This window comes from Prenolepis imparis, unplaced genomic scaffold (genome assembly GCF_030444845.1).
Source record: "Prenolepis imparis isolate NDT839.2.m4 unplaced genomic scaffold, iyPreImpa1.0 SCAF_5, whole genome shotgun sequence".
Taxonomy (NCBI): domain Eukaryota; kingdom Metazoa; phylum Arthropoda; class Insecta; order Hymenoptera; family Formicidae; genus Prenolepis; species Prenolepis imparis.
The window spans coordinates 18,451,401-18,469,882 of NW_028141163.1; the positions used below are offsets into that span (position 1 = coordinate 18,451,401).

Here is an 18,482-nt window from a genome sequence, read left to right on the forward strand (position 1 = left end):
TTGTAAAGTAGTAAGCAACTACTTGCTTCCATCTGCTAGCAATACCTCCTAACATTATGACTAAAGCATGTGTAGCAGTATCATATTATTTTAATTGATTAGCAAGTGTTACACGACCTAGGTAAGTATTAGTTGCATGATCGAATATTTGACCAGGAGTGATCTTCATTTCATCTAAGATTACACCACAAAATTTGTCTAATCCGCTTTTAAATTGAAACACTTTAATAGCTAAAAAATCATATATCTCATTTAAAATACCGCTGTCAAATTCTAAACTTTGAAGTCGCCTACGTAGCGTTCGTAATGATGGTAAGGGTAAGTCGCGAGTTAATTCCTCATAACCAGAATTACCACATGCAAATTTATATCTATATGCCTTCTGTAAAGTATTATTGCACCAAACCGGAACTTTTTTGTAATCTCCACACAAAAGTTTTATCTGATCGTCGTGAAAAAGCTTCTTTATAGCATTTGGTAATTTTTTAATTGTGCGTACTTCCTTCTCCAGAGATATTTTATTTTACGCTTTGCTTGAAGAAGTTTCCTTTTCGTTGCTTTACGAAGTTTTTCAGTCTTTGTATAACAATTAACTGTTATAGCCCGAACTATAACCAGTAGTTATTAGAAATTAGAATTTACTGAATATCTTTATAGAATACTGTAAAACATTTTTGCTTATAAAAGAGCGCTCTCGACAAACGCTCGTCGCGTGAAAACGCTAACGCAGCGAGACACGCGCGAAGCACCGGAAACCGCGAGATGCAAGCGAAGACCTGCGACTTCAACCTGCTTCGCTTGCAGTTAGAACAAAAACGCGTGAATATTACTAATCAATCAGAGACCTGTTTCCAAGGGCCTCTCCCGAAAGAAATCCAAGAAACAAAGAATATAAAAGACCGAGAGTCAGCCCGCGAGGCGAGTCGCAAATTAAGATCTAAATCAGAAGTAACGAAATCGCTAATAATAGATCGAATTATTAAACAGCGTTAATAAGAAACGGTTAATAACTAACAACCGACTACTGCAAGAATACCTCTAAATCGAGAGAAGGGCAAAAATAAAGTGAAAACTCAAGATAATTGAAATAAAAAGAATATATTTCTAATTATTAAACTCCTCGGCTCCTACGACATCCTGTGCGACCCGAGGATTCTCATCCTTTTCACTCGGCGCAACCCCAGTGCCGTACGGCGGCACAACATAACTAATCTTTTTATCTTTTGTTCATCACTTAAATGACTAGAATCTTCATTGCTTTTTTTTTCTGTTGCATCACGAACACTTTTTCATCTTCAGATATTGTCGCTTCACTACTAATATCAATATAATTATTTTCAGTTTTGTTTGACGGACTTTCACTCACTTCAATATTTTGATTTTCAAGTAAAAGCGATTCTCCATCAGGTGTTCTTGTTTGAGGTGTGTTTGTTGTGTTTTGAATCGTAATTTGAGGCAACAACTGTTGTATATTATCAGAATGAGCAAATAATGTCGGAACAACATTATTTTTAAGCTTTAACAATCCATCAGTTCGATGTTGTTCCCAAGCTTCCGGTGCAAAGTGAACCTTTCATTAATTAAAAATTTAATATAGTTATTAAATATAATTTAAATAGACTAAAAATAAAGAATTCCATTTTTATTCTTACTTGACATAGCGTCGAATATTTGTTTGGGATCCAATTTTTTCGTTTTACATTTTCAATCCAAACTGCGCACCTTTTCGGGTCTTTTAAGGGGAAATGACACATTTAAAATTTTTTTTCTGATGAATTATAGCAATTTGGTGCTACGCAGCCAGGCATTTTACATCTATATTAATAACAATTATGATATTGTATTAAAATTCATTCATTCATTCATATTTATTCCGCTGCCCCTAAGGGATTGCGGGGCGTTTTCAGGGGACCGCCAAACCCCTCACAGCCACCCATCTATCTTCTCCTCTATTTACAACCTTACATAACATATAATACATATACGTCATAACTTCCACTTTCTCTCTCTTCTCCTTTCGTGTCATCCTTCCTTCCTGTCTCCCCGCCTCTGATTCCTCTTCCTTCACCCGTCCTCCTTTCTTCTCTCCCTCACCCTTTTTTACAATTTTCTCTTCCCTCTAACCTGGCCATTTGGAGACCTCACAAAAATCTAACCTAACCTCCCTCACCCTTTCCCCATCTCTCTTCCACATCTGATCCCCTTCCTCTTTATCCTCACACCCCCCTCCTAACTATATCTACTCCTCCATCCTCCTCTGCCTCTCCTCCTACCAGCTCCCTATCTTTATCCTTTGACCCACTCTTCTCCCTCACTATCTCGCTATCCCCCACCCATCCTTCCCCGTCTATTTCTATCTCTCTAATCGCTACCACTACTGCCTACACCTTCCTTTCCTCCTCTCTCGCTCATTCTAACCTTTTCCCTCCTATTCTCCCCTCCACCTCCGGCATATCCTCATCTATGTCTACACTCCTCAATCTCCTACAATCCCTCTTTCTTTCTTCCAGCCTTTTCCTATACCTATCCTCCTTTCCTCTCTCCCTCACCCTTTTACACAAATTTCACCCCTCTAACCTGGCCATTTGGAGACCTCACAATAATCTAACCTAACCTCCCTCGCCCTTTCCCCATCTCCCTTCCTCATCTGGTCTACTTCCTCTTTATCCTCACTACCTCCCTCTGCCTAGGTCTACCCCTCCGTCCTCCTCAGCCTCTCCCCTTACCAGCTCCCTACCATTATCTTTTGATCCATTCTTCTCCCTCGCTATTCCACCCCCACTCCTTTCCGTCTATCTCAATCTTCCTATTCCATACCCTTACCTCCTTCCCTTTCCTTTCCTCCTCTCTCGCCCATTCTAACATTTTCCACCTTATTCTCCTCTCTTCCATCGTCAGATCCTCATCTATACCTACACTCCACATTCTCCTAAAATCCCACTTTCTTTCTAACAACTTCTCCCTATCCTCCTCCTCTTCCAGTTCCGCTATCAACACTTTCTTCCCCCCTTCCCCCGTCCTTTCTCTAACCCCCCTCACCTTGACCTCCTACCCTACAGCCCATTTCATCAGCCATTCCATCATCGATCTTCTTTCCTCCTCATCCTCCCCCTCTATCCCTCTCCAAACTATATTCTTTCTCCTTACTCTTCTCCTCTCCATCTCCTCTCTCTTCTCTCTCTCCCCCCTTTCCCTTCCCCTCCCCTCTAATCTCTTCTTTCTTTCTGACTCTCTCCCTTCCCACTTCCCCCCTATCCATTCCTCCTTTCCACCCTCTACCACCCCCCCTTTCCTTCCTTTTTCCCTCTATCCCCCCCTTATCCTCACTCCCAACCTCCTCCTCCTCCATCAACTTCCACCACCATTCCCTCTTACTACCCTCCGCCTTTCTCTTCGCCTCTCTTTCTACACTTATTTCTCTCTCTTTCCCTCCCCCGACTCTTTCCTCCTCCCTACTTACCCCTTCTGACTCACTCCTATCACCCCCCTCTCTCTCCCTCTCTCTATTTTCCCCTCCCATCTCTCTTTCCTCCCTCTCTCCTCCCATCTCTCCTTTCCGCTCACTGTCTTCTCTCCTCCTTCCCTCTCGTACTCTTCTCTCCTCCCTTCTCTCTTCTTCCCGCCTGCGTCTCCTTTCTTCTCTCTTCCTCCGCTCTCTCCTCTCTCCGTCACTTCGCTTCCACTCTGTCTTTGCATTCTCCTCTGCACTGCTTCCTCTCTACCATCTTCCGTCAGCTCTTCTCCAACTCTTCCTCCATCTTTTTCCTCTCTTCCCCTTCTTCCTTCCATCCTTTCCTCACCTTTCTCCTCTTCTGTCCGCTTTCCTTTTACCACTTCACTCCACCTCCTGTCTTCTCCGCTCTCCAATTCCTTCTTTTGACCCTCCTTTCTCTCTTTCTTCCTTTCCTCTTCTATTCTCTCCTCTCCTTCCATTTTCTTCCTCCATAGCCTCTCCAACGTCTCCATTCTCTCTAACCTTTTCTCCACTCTTCTTCTCCTTTCCTCTTCCTCATTTTCTCTTTCCAACTTCCTCTCCATCACCTTCAACATCTTCTCCATTAACAACCTCATCTCCTTTATCTCTCTTACTCCCTCTTTTATCAACTCCATCTTCCGATTCTTCTCTATCCTGCCTGACTCTGTACAACAGCTGCCATCGATTTAAGCAACACTCTCTCTTCTTCGTGCCTCTCTCTATTACACCCGTGCGTACACTTTTCCAAACCACCTGTTTCCGCTTTCTCTGCCGCTACCACAACGCCCTCAATCCTTCACGTGTCTCTCACCGCTAGCTTCCAGCGCCCTCTCCGTCATCTCCCTTTCTCCGTACCACCGCTCTCTACCTTATCCTCCTTTTACCGACGCAACTCCTTCTCCTCCACGTCATCATTCTTCATCCCGTGCTTATCCTTCCTTTCTTTCCACACTCCAATTTTCCATCTTCCAGTGCGCCTCCACCATTCCATCCTCTTTTCTCCTTTCACGGCCACTTACTCCCCTGCTCCCAAGCCGTCTCCTCCTCTCCCTTTTTCCACCTCACTCACTCTATTTCGCCTCCACATCTCACGTAAATTCGGAGCACCGAACGTCACCTGTCACCGCTCCGACGGCCATCTTTTTCCCCCCGTATTAAAATTAACTTAATTATAATTAAATTAAATTAATTATTAAAATTTAATTAAACATAAATTTTAGAGATTAGGTTTCATAATAAGTTTAATGGAATATATATACAGATATACAACATATCCAAAAGACGTTCAGAAAACATCCAGAGGACATTCTAACATTATCTGGATGTCCTCTGAACGTCTTTCGTATATGTGTGCTGTTAGATATTATATGTCCCCTTCGGAACCCTACAACTTCTATATAGAATATTTTTCCCGAAAATGTTTTATTTTTAAGATAATCAATTGCAAATTTTAAAATGGGATACCTTGTATATACTAATTGAGTTTCTTATTTTGTATTTACCCTTACAAAAACGTCTATATACATGAGATACACTGAAAGCAATAAGGCTTGTGTTAACCTCTTTTACTGGACGTAAAGCAATGATTATTTATTTAAATCGTAAAAAATAGTTATCATGATTATTTTTTATATTTGGTTCCGAAAATAATATAAAGTAAAATTTAATAGTTATTAAAACTCTTCAAGTATTTAAAAATATTTCTCAAGTTCATTCTCTACATTCAATATAATTAGGATTTCAATTCTCCCGGCTTTCTTGGCTGTTACATATGGCGGATTGAAGAACCAATCAGAAATCATCACGGCGGTGTCCAAACTCTTATTATAGGAACTCTTGACATCTGTGTGTGCTGCTCACAGACTTCTATATAACCTAGACCAAAGAGTAAAGAGAAACAGGAGGGAGCATATGGCTCGAGCTAAGCGGACGGAAGTGAGTATATATCCCAGCATAAAAGTGGACACTCAAAATGGCTGCTTATGGGCGCCAATATTGAATGGCTTTTCGGAGATACTAAAAGAATCTCAAAATTACGGTAATTAGAAAACAATTTGTTATGTAAAGTATGACTTCCGAAATAATTTGCTTTGGAAATTATACTTTATTCGTAATTTTTATCAGCGAGTTATCTCGTGCATGAGAATCAAGAAAATAAAAGACAACCATAGCCAGAATATAAATAGGTTTTAATAGCGTTTAATAGATTGAAAAGCGTTTATAGATCAAAACATTTTTTATTACTATTTATTTAGAAAATTAGAACAGTAGGTATAAAATTCTTGTTATTATATTACTGATAACAATTACTAACCGGTGAAATGTTATTCCATAATTTCGCGCTGTTGTTGTTATGCCACAGACCTGACAATGCACCATGATGCTCTATTTCACTATTTTTTTTACAATGATTGTACATAAAATAATATTTGACGCACACGTGTCTGCAGGCTCCGATAACTATAGCTGCAGACGACGCTAATAAACGTCAAAAAAGTGGACACTAAAGATGGCGGCCATGACGTACTTTCGTCAGCGATTTGCCTAGCCCCCACCACCGATACATTCCCTCCTGTATTTCTTTAGGCTGATGGCAGAGAACTAGACGTAAGCGCTTACGTCTATCGTAGTCGTAGACGTAGAGTTAAGCCTCGTTTACAATCAAGTCGGAAGACGCTTGTCGGATGTCGCTAGTCATATGTCGTAGCCGCTTGTTTGACGTACGAATCTACAATAGAGTTGCATGTCGTTTGGATAGTTGATCAATTTGATAGGAGGTTAGAAGATTATTAGAGGTTAGGCTAAAGCCGAAATTGTGAACATAAATATATATTATAATGGATAACACTGAACTGGTTGCGATTTATAATAATTTATTATTGGCTTGAACACAAATTCAAAAAATTCGAATAATTTTAAAGAAAAAACATAAGACTTCTCGAAGATGGTGGGTAAAACTTCACCTTTCCGTAGAAATGAGACAGAATTTTGGAGCTCATCAGAAATTATTTAAATACTTCAAAACAAGTGATCATGAAGAATTATTTAAGTTTACAAGAATGTCTATTGACCAATTCGATATGTTGCATAATTTATTGAAATCGAAGCTCGAAAAGAAGAGTAACAGAACTCCTTTGACGACAGAACTTCGTCTCGCTCTTACATTGAGGTAATACTATATTAAATTTTGTAATTATTTTTGGTAATATCAGAGAGTATTTTATTCAATAATTATTCTTTATTTTTAGTTATCTTGCTCATGGAGATAGTGCTGCAACCACAGCATGGCATTTTCATGTAGGAAAATCAACTGTGTACAGTATTATTCCTGAAGTGTGTAAGGCAATATGGAATGTTTTACAACCACTGTATCTGAGATGCCCAAATGAAGAAAATGAGTGGTTGCAAATAGCGAATGAATTCAATTCTCTTTGGAATTTTCCAAATTGTATAGGGGCTATTGACGGCAAACACATGCGAATTAAAGCTCCTCCAAAATCTGGTAGCGCTTTTTATAATTATAAAGACAGCTTCAGCTTTGTGTTAATGGCTATTTGTGATGCACACTATCGTTTTACATGGTTGGATATTGGCGATTATGGTAAATTGATTATTATTTGAATTAATTGAAATTAGTTACATTTATTTCATATACATTTTTTCCCTTTAGGTTCACTGAATGATGCCAGCATCTGGTCTAACACTGATGAAAATGAATACGGCATTGAAGAATAATACTGTGTCTTTACCACCAGAACTTTATTTGCCACACACTAATATTGCTGTATCCTTTGCTCTTGTCGGTGATGAAGGATTTCCTTTAAAAAAATATTTGATGCGACCATATGCAAGAAGAAATTTAATTGATAATCAACAGCGTATATTTAATTATAGATTATCAAGAGCACGACGAATAATTGAAAATGCCTTTGGAATTCTTGTCGCAAGATGGCAAATTTTCCAAGGATTAATTTGTTTAAAACTAGAAACTGCTGAAGCAATTGTACAAGCCACATGTTGTCTTCATAATTTTATTATAAGCACAAATTATTCTAACAACCGCTACATACAAGAAGATTTTATAGATCGAGAAGATCCCAACGGCAAACTTATCGAAGGCAATTGGCGAAGTATGATACAACACTCTGCAATAAATCGAATGGGACGAGTTGGTGCGAATATTGGTTCGATTGCAGCAATGAAGCAACGTGACACTTTAGCCCAATACTTTGTTTCCAATGAAGGTAGTATTACATGGCAGTGGGAAATGATATAAACAAGTAATCTGATTTATAACTTTCCTTTCCATTATACACATCTTTATTAAAAATTGTATCTTCAAACACAATTACATCCATGCCTTCCAAAAATGTACATAGATCTTTAATAAAATTGTATATATAAAAAACTGTTTAAAAATAAAACTATTAAAACAACGTTACCTACTAATTTTATAAACTATTTGTGAAAATAAAAAAAATAACTCTTTGATAACAATCTTTAATAATCTTGTTATTCTTAACAACCTTAGCCTCTAAAAAACCAACTTTCTTATAACAGTCTTTAATAAATAATCAGTCTTTAATAATCAGTCTTTAATAATCTTGTTATTAACAATCTTAGTCTTTAATTTGTAAAAAACTTACTTTCTCATAACAGTCTTTAATAATCTTGTTATTATTAACAACCTAAGGCCCTGCGTACAATAGAAAAAATATTAGAAATGAATATTTAATATTAGGAATATTTTCTCTATTGTGCGCAGGGCCTTAGCTTTTAATTTGTAAAAAAAACTAACTCTCTAATAACAATTTCTAATTTCGTACTCTTTAGTGTAAATGTTTTGGTAAAATCTTACTCTCTAATTTCTTATTTATAAATAATCTTATTCTCTAATTTCATATTTTTGTATAACCTGAAGTACCTCAATGATGCAGTAGGTTCTACTTTTTGCGGGAACATGTTTCAATCCTTCTTCTATTGCAAGCATATATCCATCTTTTTCTTTATTTTTATTTGCTGTACTGGTAATCAGTGTTGATATGGTATTCATCGCATCAGATATTGCAGTACCTGCCACTGCAAGTTGTTCGTCTAAGTGAGCACTTTTCTTTCTTTTTCGCTTTGCAAAATCGTCCATTGGAGGTACAACTTTTTTCGGTATTGGCTTCATACATGTCAGTGCTCTTGAATTTGTAGAAGTTGGCGGAAACGAGCTGGAGCTGGATAATGATCTTGTTGTTACGGACTCAGGACGAGATTCAACATTATTGTCTGAAATGTTTTTAAATAGAAATAATGTCGTTTTGTGTTCACGAGTAACAAATTAAAAAAAATAATTTTACCAATGATTTGTGATCCACCATAAGTGTGATCAATTATTGAAGAACTCCACATCTCTTGCGATGTATCTTCTTCTAGAGTATCTTCATATTCTTCCAATGGTTCAACTAGCTGGGAACAAGCCTGCTGGAAATGTACTGGCTGGGAGCTTGAATCTTCTGTCGGTTTTCTGATTAAGAGAGATTCTTGTGTCCTAAGAATAAAATAAAATAATTTATAACACAAATATGAGACAAAAAATAATTCATTAGCTAATTACTCAATTCATTAGTCAATTACTTACTTTCTGTGAGCAATATGCGATGACAAAAAGAGTAGTGGTCTGTACAAGTACCACTCTTTACTTTCGCTACTACCTGATCCTGATGGTGCCAGTTTTTTTCTCCTTTCTTCGCGGCCAAACATGTTTCGAAGTGCTATCCATCGTTTCTCAACATTTTCAGCTTATATAAAAAGACACGTGGATTAATATTGTTTTATTATATAGACTATATAGACTAATATATTTGACAGAACAGGTTGATTTATTTTGATAATATATATAACCTAACCTAACCTAACCTATATTCATGTATTTACCTGACATGTCCACGTTATATACATCTTTTAATTGAAAAGCAATTGTTCTCCATAAATCCTTTTTTTTATTATTATTTTTATAATGAACGTCTGTCTTATCATAAATAAATTTATTGTCTCGCACAATATTAATAATTTTTTTTTTTTTTTTTGGTGAGTTTAACGTGTCTTCAACCGAAGCAGTCTATGGTTATATTGACACAAAACTTATTTCCTTTTATTCCTTGTCAGTTATCTCTAATTTCTTGTAAGTGTCTTATTAATTATAACCAGTCCTTTCCCCCCCCCCCCACCTATTTAACATCTTAGATTATTTTCCCGCTTTTTTTCAAGAAAATCCATACGGCTTTTAATGGCTCTATGTTAATGTTCCTTAACCATTCATCTATATTATACGGATATTTAACCTCTAGTTTTTCTAAAGTCCTATATAATGTGTTTCTTTCCTCCTCTAGTCTATCACATCGAAATACGAAGTGATATATATCTTGCGGTTCTCTTTCACATTCGCACATTGCATCTTCTATATATGTTTTCCTGGCTAGAGATTCTTTTAAGTTGTAATGATTAGCCCTTAACCGATTAATCATGGTGATTAGGCCACGTGGTTCATTTATACTCCTAAACCAAACTTGACTTGTTTCTTTATTATAATATTCATTGAAAAACTTAATTCCTTTGAATTCGCCTTCTCGTTCTAGTCTTTTTTTGGTTTTATTAAACATTTCTTCTTTAAACGTTGCTATCCAATCTTTAACTGGTATTTTAATTCTGCTATCACTTTCCTCCTCAGTAGCTTCTTTAGCTAATTTATCTGCTACCTCATTCCCTAAGATGCCTATATGGCTCGGAATCCAACCTATTATTACTTTAATTTCTTTGTCCTCTTCACTTAAGTTATTATTATTATTTTTTAACAGGTATATTTTTTCTTTCATTTTGTATACATATTTATTCTGATATACGTTTAACTTGTTATTCTGCAATGACTTACATGCACTCAATGAATCCGTTAATATTAGTATGTCTTTTTTAATATTATTATCCAGTAAGTAACCTACCGCTTTTTCTAAGGCTAAAACTTCTGCAGTGTAGTTAGAGCATCTATTACTAATACTAATTTTATACGCTATTTCGCTATTTTCTATCGCTATACCAATCCCAGTACTTTTTTTGTTTTTTTGTTTGGAACCATCAGTAAATATAGTCATATGATCCTTGCTTAAATTATATCTTTCCTTGAATCTATCCAATAATTCTGCATCGCTAAATTTACTTTTCTTTCTTTCTTTACCAATATCCGTATTTACCGTCACTTCAGTTAGTGGCCAATAATTGTCATTATATATTTCGAATTTGCCTACTCTATCTAACTCAGGTAAGTATTTTCTAAAGTTCCGCCATGAATCTGTAAATACGTTAATTTTTCCTCTTGGATTAGTAAGCCTATGTCTACATTCCATTATTTCTAGCCTATTCATTTGTCCTACTAACTCCTTATTACCATATTGATATAACTTTGTCCAGAAATTCCTTGCTAGTACACCCGCTCGTTCTTCCATACGCATTACTTTAGCCTCTGTAAGCATTATGTTAGTGGGTGTGCTGTTTCTATAGCCTAATGCTATTCTTACTCCTTTATACTGTAGTTTTTCAATTTTTTCTTTTCCTCTCCAGTCTTTAGGAAAATACACGAATAGACCATAATCAATGACCGACCTAATATAACTCTTGTATATTAATAGCGCTGTGTTGGTCTCCATACCCCAGGAGACTCCATTTAAGAATTTTAGTATATTACATGCTCTATTTGCTTTATCTTTAATCATATCTGCTTGTTTATCAAATTTTAATTCGTTATCAAATAAGATCCCTAGGAATTTAGCATTTTTAGCGCAACTTATGTAGCTATCTTTTATCTGGATTCGAATCCTTTTATCAATTTTGCCTGATCTGTTAAAATCGATAATTTGTGTCTTTTCAGGTTCAAGTTCTAAACCTAAGTTATTTAAATTGTCGTTTATAGTCGCTATCGCCTCTTCTAGTTGTTCTGCTAACTCCACTACCTTGCTTCCTGTCACATAGACCGCTATGTCGTCTGCAAATTGAATTACTTTAACGTTATATTTAATACCCTCTGTAATATCTTTAGTATACAAGGCGTAAAGGATTGGACTTATTACTCCTCCCTGTGGTAGACCTTTATTCACTGTTCTATACACTTCTTCGTCTTTACTCACTATGAATTTCGTTTTTCTATCAAGCATCCATTCGTTGACATAATTAACAATCTTGTTTGGGCATCCTTCCTTTTTTAATTTTTCTATTAATATATTTCTTCTCACATTGTCATATGCGGATGTCACGTCCAGGAAAGCTGCTAGTGTGTGATGATCTTGTAACATTCCTGTCTCCGCTTGAACGTTGAGCCTCACTATATTGTCTATGCATGATCTCCCTTTTCTAAATCCATTTTGATTTTTATCTAGTTTGTCATTATGCTCGGCCTACCACACTAATCTATCATTTACCATTCTTTCTAATACTTTACTCATACACGATGACAATGCAATCGGTCTAACTTTCTCCTTATTACCTTTGTCAATAAAGATGATCTGATACTCTTTCCATTCTTCAAATAGTTGTTCGTTTAAGTAACAATGGTTACACAATGTTAATAATTCTTCCTTATATTTCTACGTCAGATTCTTGATCATTTTGTAATCAATTTGGTCTCTTCCAGGCGATGATTTTTCCCTCACACTATTCATAGCTCTCTCTAATTCTTCTATAATAAATGGGTTATTCAAATCTTGATTGGTCTCGTTTGTGATTCGAATCTCATTATTTTCCTTGTCCATTTCCACCCACGGAGGGGAAATCTTGTCTATATTTTTTTAAATTTCTTCCTCTCTATTTTTGACTTGCCATTTATTCCATTCTATAGTGTTCATACTGTTTTTAATAACTCTCATTTTGTTCCATACGTATTTTATATTTATATTTTTATTTAAACTGCTAGTAAAATTTCGGAAATTTTCTCTTTTTTTCTGCTTGATCACTTTTCTGGCTAGTGCTCTTGTCCTTTTATATTCTATGAAACTGTTGAGGTCTTGATTCCTAATGTATTCCTTTAACGATTTTTTCCTATCTTCTATTGCTATATCGCATTCATTGTCCCACCATTCAACCGGATTACTCGTTTTTTTCGGTTTATTCCTAGATGTTGATATATTAGGTCCTTCCTTAATGGGATGTCCATATGTTGCTATTTGTATTGCCTCTTTCATAGTAGTTGTAATTCTTACGTATTTATCATGCTCATCCATGTGTTCAAAGTCTTGATTAAATATTTTTTTTTCTTGTTGTTCTAAAATGTCTACGTAGCTGTTCCAATTAGTTTTTTTTTTAGAAATTCTATTAGTTTTTTTAATGTATGGTAACCTCCTAACATTAATGTCACACATGACAGGAAAATGGTCGGAACCCCAGGTATCTTCTCCTTGATGGTGTTTTAATAAGCTGAATAAACTGTCGGAAGTAAATATGAGATCCAGGTTACTGGATCTAGTGCCTCCTTCGCCTATTCGTGATAAAGTATCCCTGTTAACAATGTACATATTCATATCTTCGAGCTCTTCAAATAAGTTTTCTCCATTCTTGTCTGTATTTACACAATTCCATATTCTATTGTGCGCGTTAAAGTCACCTATCATAATTAAGGATTCACTGTTGTTACATGATTCAATTATGGTTTTCCAAACTCCTGGGTGTTCATTGTTACCTGGCCTTCTATACACTCCTATGATGCTGATATCTTTATCTAATCTTTTAATTTTGATACCCATCACTTCTATGTTATCTGAGATATTCCTTAACTTTCTAATTTCTTCAAAGTATAGATCTTTCTTTATTATAAAAGCAACTCCTCCTGCGCCTGCAATCAACCCTGTTCTCCTATTCTTAGTGATGATGTTGTAGCCAGAAATGCGATATTTATCTCTATCACTGTTCTTCGTTTCTGTTATGATGCTGACATCAAAGTCTTGAACCCTTTTACATAGTTCTTCTTTTTTATTCTTCCATCCTCGTGCGTTCCATGTCATTATTTTTAAGTCCATTATTTCTCTGATAAATTTTCTTCTTCCTTCTTCCTTTCTGTTAGTCTTGACTTTTCTTCACTTCTATGAGCATGTAAACTAGGTATATTATTGTACTTCACACGTTCCTGTATGAGTTCTAATATTCTTTCCATCTTTTCATTATGAATTGTCAACATGTGATCTATCTTTTCCTCCATTTTTTTAATGGCGATATTCTCCGTCAATTTAGCCAATTGTAACTCTGATTCTGTTACCTCTTCATCTTGATAAATCCCATTATGACGTCCTCTCAGTGCTAGGCCGTAATTATTCTTATTTATTTCTTCTTCTCTTGTGTCATATTCTTTATAAAATTGTCTTTCTTCTCTTCTATCATTTATTCTTCGTTCGGGGAGCCTCTTTTCCCTATTGTTGTTCTTCTCTATATCTGTTGTATTAAAGTATTTTTTTTTTCCCCTTTGTTAGAAGTCACCTCAGAATACATTCTCGTCGAATAGTTGAACGGTCTGTTCATTGTTGTTGCAGAATCTATCATATCCGGTTGCCTTGCGTTGATGGATGGCCATTCTTTATCATTCCTCCAATGTACTTGATCATTTTTATTATTTCTATTGCCTTCCTTCATAATTTGTCTAGCCTCTTGTATATTCTTATTACTTTCCGCCATTATCTTCTTAAGTTGAAAATTATGTTGATACTCTTGACATCTTCTATATGTAGGTTTGTGATTCCTGGAACAATTTGAACACTTAATTTCTTTTTCACATATGCCATGATAATCTTCGCCACATATTATACAAAGTCTGGGTATTCTGCATTCCGTTTTATAATGTTCAAACCTGAAGCAGTTAAAGGATTGTTTAACTGGTTCCATGAACGGTCTTACCTTAATGGCCATGAGACCACCAAATATTTTGATTTTAGTTGGCAAGTCATTACCTTCCACTGTAATTAAGATTTGGTGTGAGTACTTATTCGTGACTTGTTTGCTTTCTGGGTCTCTATATCTCTTCCTCATCCTTTCCAGTTGTATGATTCCATTGGTGTCGTCGATTGCTTCTACGAGTTCATGTAGGGGCATGTCCATATCCCAGTCCGCTATAACACCCTTACGCCTTCTAACTCTACTGGGTATTGAATAAATTATTCTTTTATCCGTAACTTTACTATCTTTATCCAGACATCTATTAGCATCAATAATATTTCTAAAGTATATTTCTGATTTATTATAACCTATGTTTTTTATTTTAATCACTTTAAATTTATTATTGAATATGTCAGAAGATATCTTTATTGCATTATGGGCCCTAATCTTAGCTCTATACTGAGGATTTACCCTAGCTTCGACTAAAATGTCGCCTTTGTGACTAGCTTTAAATCTTTGGTCTGTATCTTTAGTCTTTTCTATCGCCCTGTCCTCTATCTCCTCCTCATATATTAATTTGTTGTTAATTCTAATCATCTTAACCCTATTATCAGTTCGTTTTTCTCTTCCTTCATTAGTACTGGGATCAGTAATTTGATCAACTTCCATTATTTCTTTACTATCTAATTCTTTATCCTTCTCTACTCTACTAGTATCTGTTACTTTATTTCGCTCATACTCTATCTCACTATCTTGTTGTGTCTTTGTTTTATCTATATTTACGTCTACCTCTCTATCGCTTAAATCATTTTTATTTTTATTTCCAATCATCTTCACTTTTTCTTTTTTCAGCGACTTTACATTACTAGTTCGCGAAGTTGGAATCTTAGTATTATTATATGTCTTAATTATATCCGCTTTTAACTTACTCATATCACTATTTTCTTTTTAAAAATTCATTTAATTGAAATATTTTTTTGCCTGTCTTTTCAACAACTATATTTTCATTCTCTTCCATTACATCCTTCTTTGTCTCTATTGTTAAACCTAACCCTATTTGGGAGGTCGAAATCAATTAACCGATTTCGACCCCCTTTTACCTGCCGTATGGACTTTCCTTCAATAGATGACAATTAGACCGATTATTCTCCTGGATCTCTCGTCTCTTTAAGCGTCCAAATAGCTATGATACTTCTAATTTCACACTATTATCACTAATCTCAACTCAAACGCACGTCCCGCTCGCGATCTCTTACAATATTAATAATAACTTCATCTAAGGTTATATTTTCTTCAGCCATGTTTTAATTTAATGTTGTTGTCGTAAAAGATGAGACTTGACCATCTTCCGAACGACAACGACGCTCGGCGTCCGACAATATTTTACGACAGCGGACACGTAAAAATCACAGTTCTGCGCATGCGCACGACATATGACTACGTCATCCGACTGATTGTAGACGAGGCTTAAACGCAGAGAAAAACGTAAATGTAATACGTAACTACGTAAGTCGTGTGTGCGAAAAGTGCAAACAAGTGCGTCTCAGACAAGGTGAGTAATATTAATATGTAAATATATATCTTAATGATTTATAAGTAAATATACTAAAATAAAATAAAAGTAGCTTTACTTATAAAAACAATGATTTATTGATCTCTATATCCTTTGCCCAATAATCAAAGTAGTCAGTAATTGCTATTTTAGGTTAACCGATATTTTTCTTTGCTATTTCGAAGTATATTATTATAAAATATTTTTAAAATAATATCTTAAAGTAATATTTTTACAAATATAATGGTATAAATAAAATATAATAAAATAATTATATAATAAATAAAATACTTATGAATTAAATATGATTTATTTATTGTTTGAATGAGACAACTAAATAATTAACAAATTTTATATATTATTTTTTCAATGTATGCTTATATATATAATTTACAGTACTTCGATGAAATGAAGAACGATAGAGAATTTTTTATTTGTGTGATATACTGGATAAACTTGTGTCTTTTGTGTTCTAATTCGTAAAAAAAAACAAATCAGATGGATAAATAGACGATGGCTCTTATCAGACCTATTAATGAAATGAGGATTCAACATGGAGATTACGATAATTTATTTCAACAAATAAAAGATGATCCTGAATTATTCTATCGTTATACCAGGATGACATTGTCACATTTTCAACAATTGGTACAAATGACAAAACCATATTTAACAAAAAAAAGTCCTCGTGCTTTAGTTCCAGAACTACGACTTTTAATAACTCTAAGGTATTTATACACTTATAACTAAATATTCCATGCCTAAATGTTTAATAACTAGTTTATATTATATAATTAATATAAATGTATTGTAATTATAATTATATTTTTGCAGATATCTAGCTACAGGTGACCTATCATTTACTATAGCTTTGGCATTTAGAGTTGGTGAATCGACAGTAAGAGAAGTGGTAAAAGAAGTCTGCCACGTTCTAATAAAGGTTTTAGAACCATTGTATCTTTCTACACCTATGGAAGAAGATTGGAGGAAATGTGCAGATGGATATTGGAAAAGATGGAATCTTCCAAATTGTGTGGGTTCTGTTGATGGAAAACGTGAGATTACGCTGTCCTCCAAACTCGGGAAGTTTATATTTTAATTATAAAAAATTTTATAGTATAGTTTTACTGGCAGTAGCTGATCATCTATACAGATTTACATTAGTTGACATTGGAGCATATGGAGGTAAGCAATGGCTGCTTTCGTGACAAAATCAAAATGATCCACATTAAAATGATCTTGCGCTGTGATTGGTCAAATTTGAAATTTCATTAAATTTAATTTAATTTAATGAAATTTCAGACTTGATCAATTACAGCGCAGGATTATTTTAATCTGGATCATTTTGATTTTGTCGCAAAAGCAACCAATATCAAAAATAAATAATTTTATTTTACATATGTACTATAATAATATATTTATAGTAATAATAATATATTTATTTATAGGAAACAGTGACGGGGGAATTTTCAATGAATGTGACATAGGAGTAAATTTAAATAATAATCGCTTAAATTTACCAACAGAACAAATAAACCTCCCTGGTAGCAATTTTAAAACATACACCTACTTTGTGGCTGATGATGCTTTTAAGTTAGCAAAACGAATAATGAAGCCTTATTCCAGCAAAAACTTAACATATAAACAAAAAATTAGCAATTATCGACTTTCTAGAGCACGGCGAACAGTTGAAAGTGCTTTTGGAATTTTCTCGAGTAAATGGAGAATATTTCAAACAGCTATTAGTATGTTGTCAGAAACCGCTGATTTAATTACAACAACTTCAGTATGTCTACACAATTATATATTGAAAGAAGAGCAATGCATTGGACACAAAATATATAGCCAAGAACCAATTTCTAATAATAATTCTGATCAGGTAAAAATAAAAAAGTAAAAGTAAAATGTAATTTTTCAAAGTAATAATTTTTAATGTTTTAGTATTCACCCTGGATCAGTGTATCAAATAATCTTGAAGAAGACAATGACGTACAAAGTGCTGAAGCTCAAAGGAGAACTTTAAGCGATTATTTTGTTTCCGAAGCTGGAAAAGTGGAATGGCAGCATGATTATGTCCAAAAAGGTGTATATGCAGACGAATGAGTATGTGTGTGTGTGCGTAACATGTTTTTATATTGTATAACAGTAGTAACAAATTATCTATTTCAAATAAAAGTTTTTATGTAAAACAAAGAGAATACAAAATATTATTTTTTAAAAACTTATATTATTATATTATATTTATGTTTCAGCCCATACAAAATGTATAAATTGTTTTGATTTACAGTTTAAAAATTATCAATATATACTACAGTTTTAGCCACACACACACAAAACTGTAGTATATATTGATACTTTTTTCCCATGTTTCTAAGACATTAAAAAAATTTTATATATAATTTAAACATGATCAATGAAAACATTTCTGTCTCTATTTACATATTACAACCTTTAATTATTATATTTAATTATTCACGTGAAATGAATATTATTGGTGCGAGAGCATGCTTATTAGCAATTTCTTGAAAAGAATATTGCATTTGCAATCTTTTTGGTGATTTCTGT

The 18,482-nt window shown here is 34.5% G+C and overlaps 1 pseudogene; it reads left to right on the plus strand.

The window, feature by feature from the left end:
• Positions 1 to 16,328: 16,328 nt before the first annotated feature.
• LOC145936720 (uncharacterized) lies at positions 16,329 to 18,020 on the plus strand (annotated as a pseudogene).
• The last annotated feature ends 462 nt before the right edge of the window (positions 18,021 to 18,482 follow it).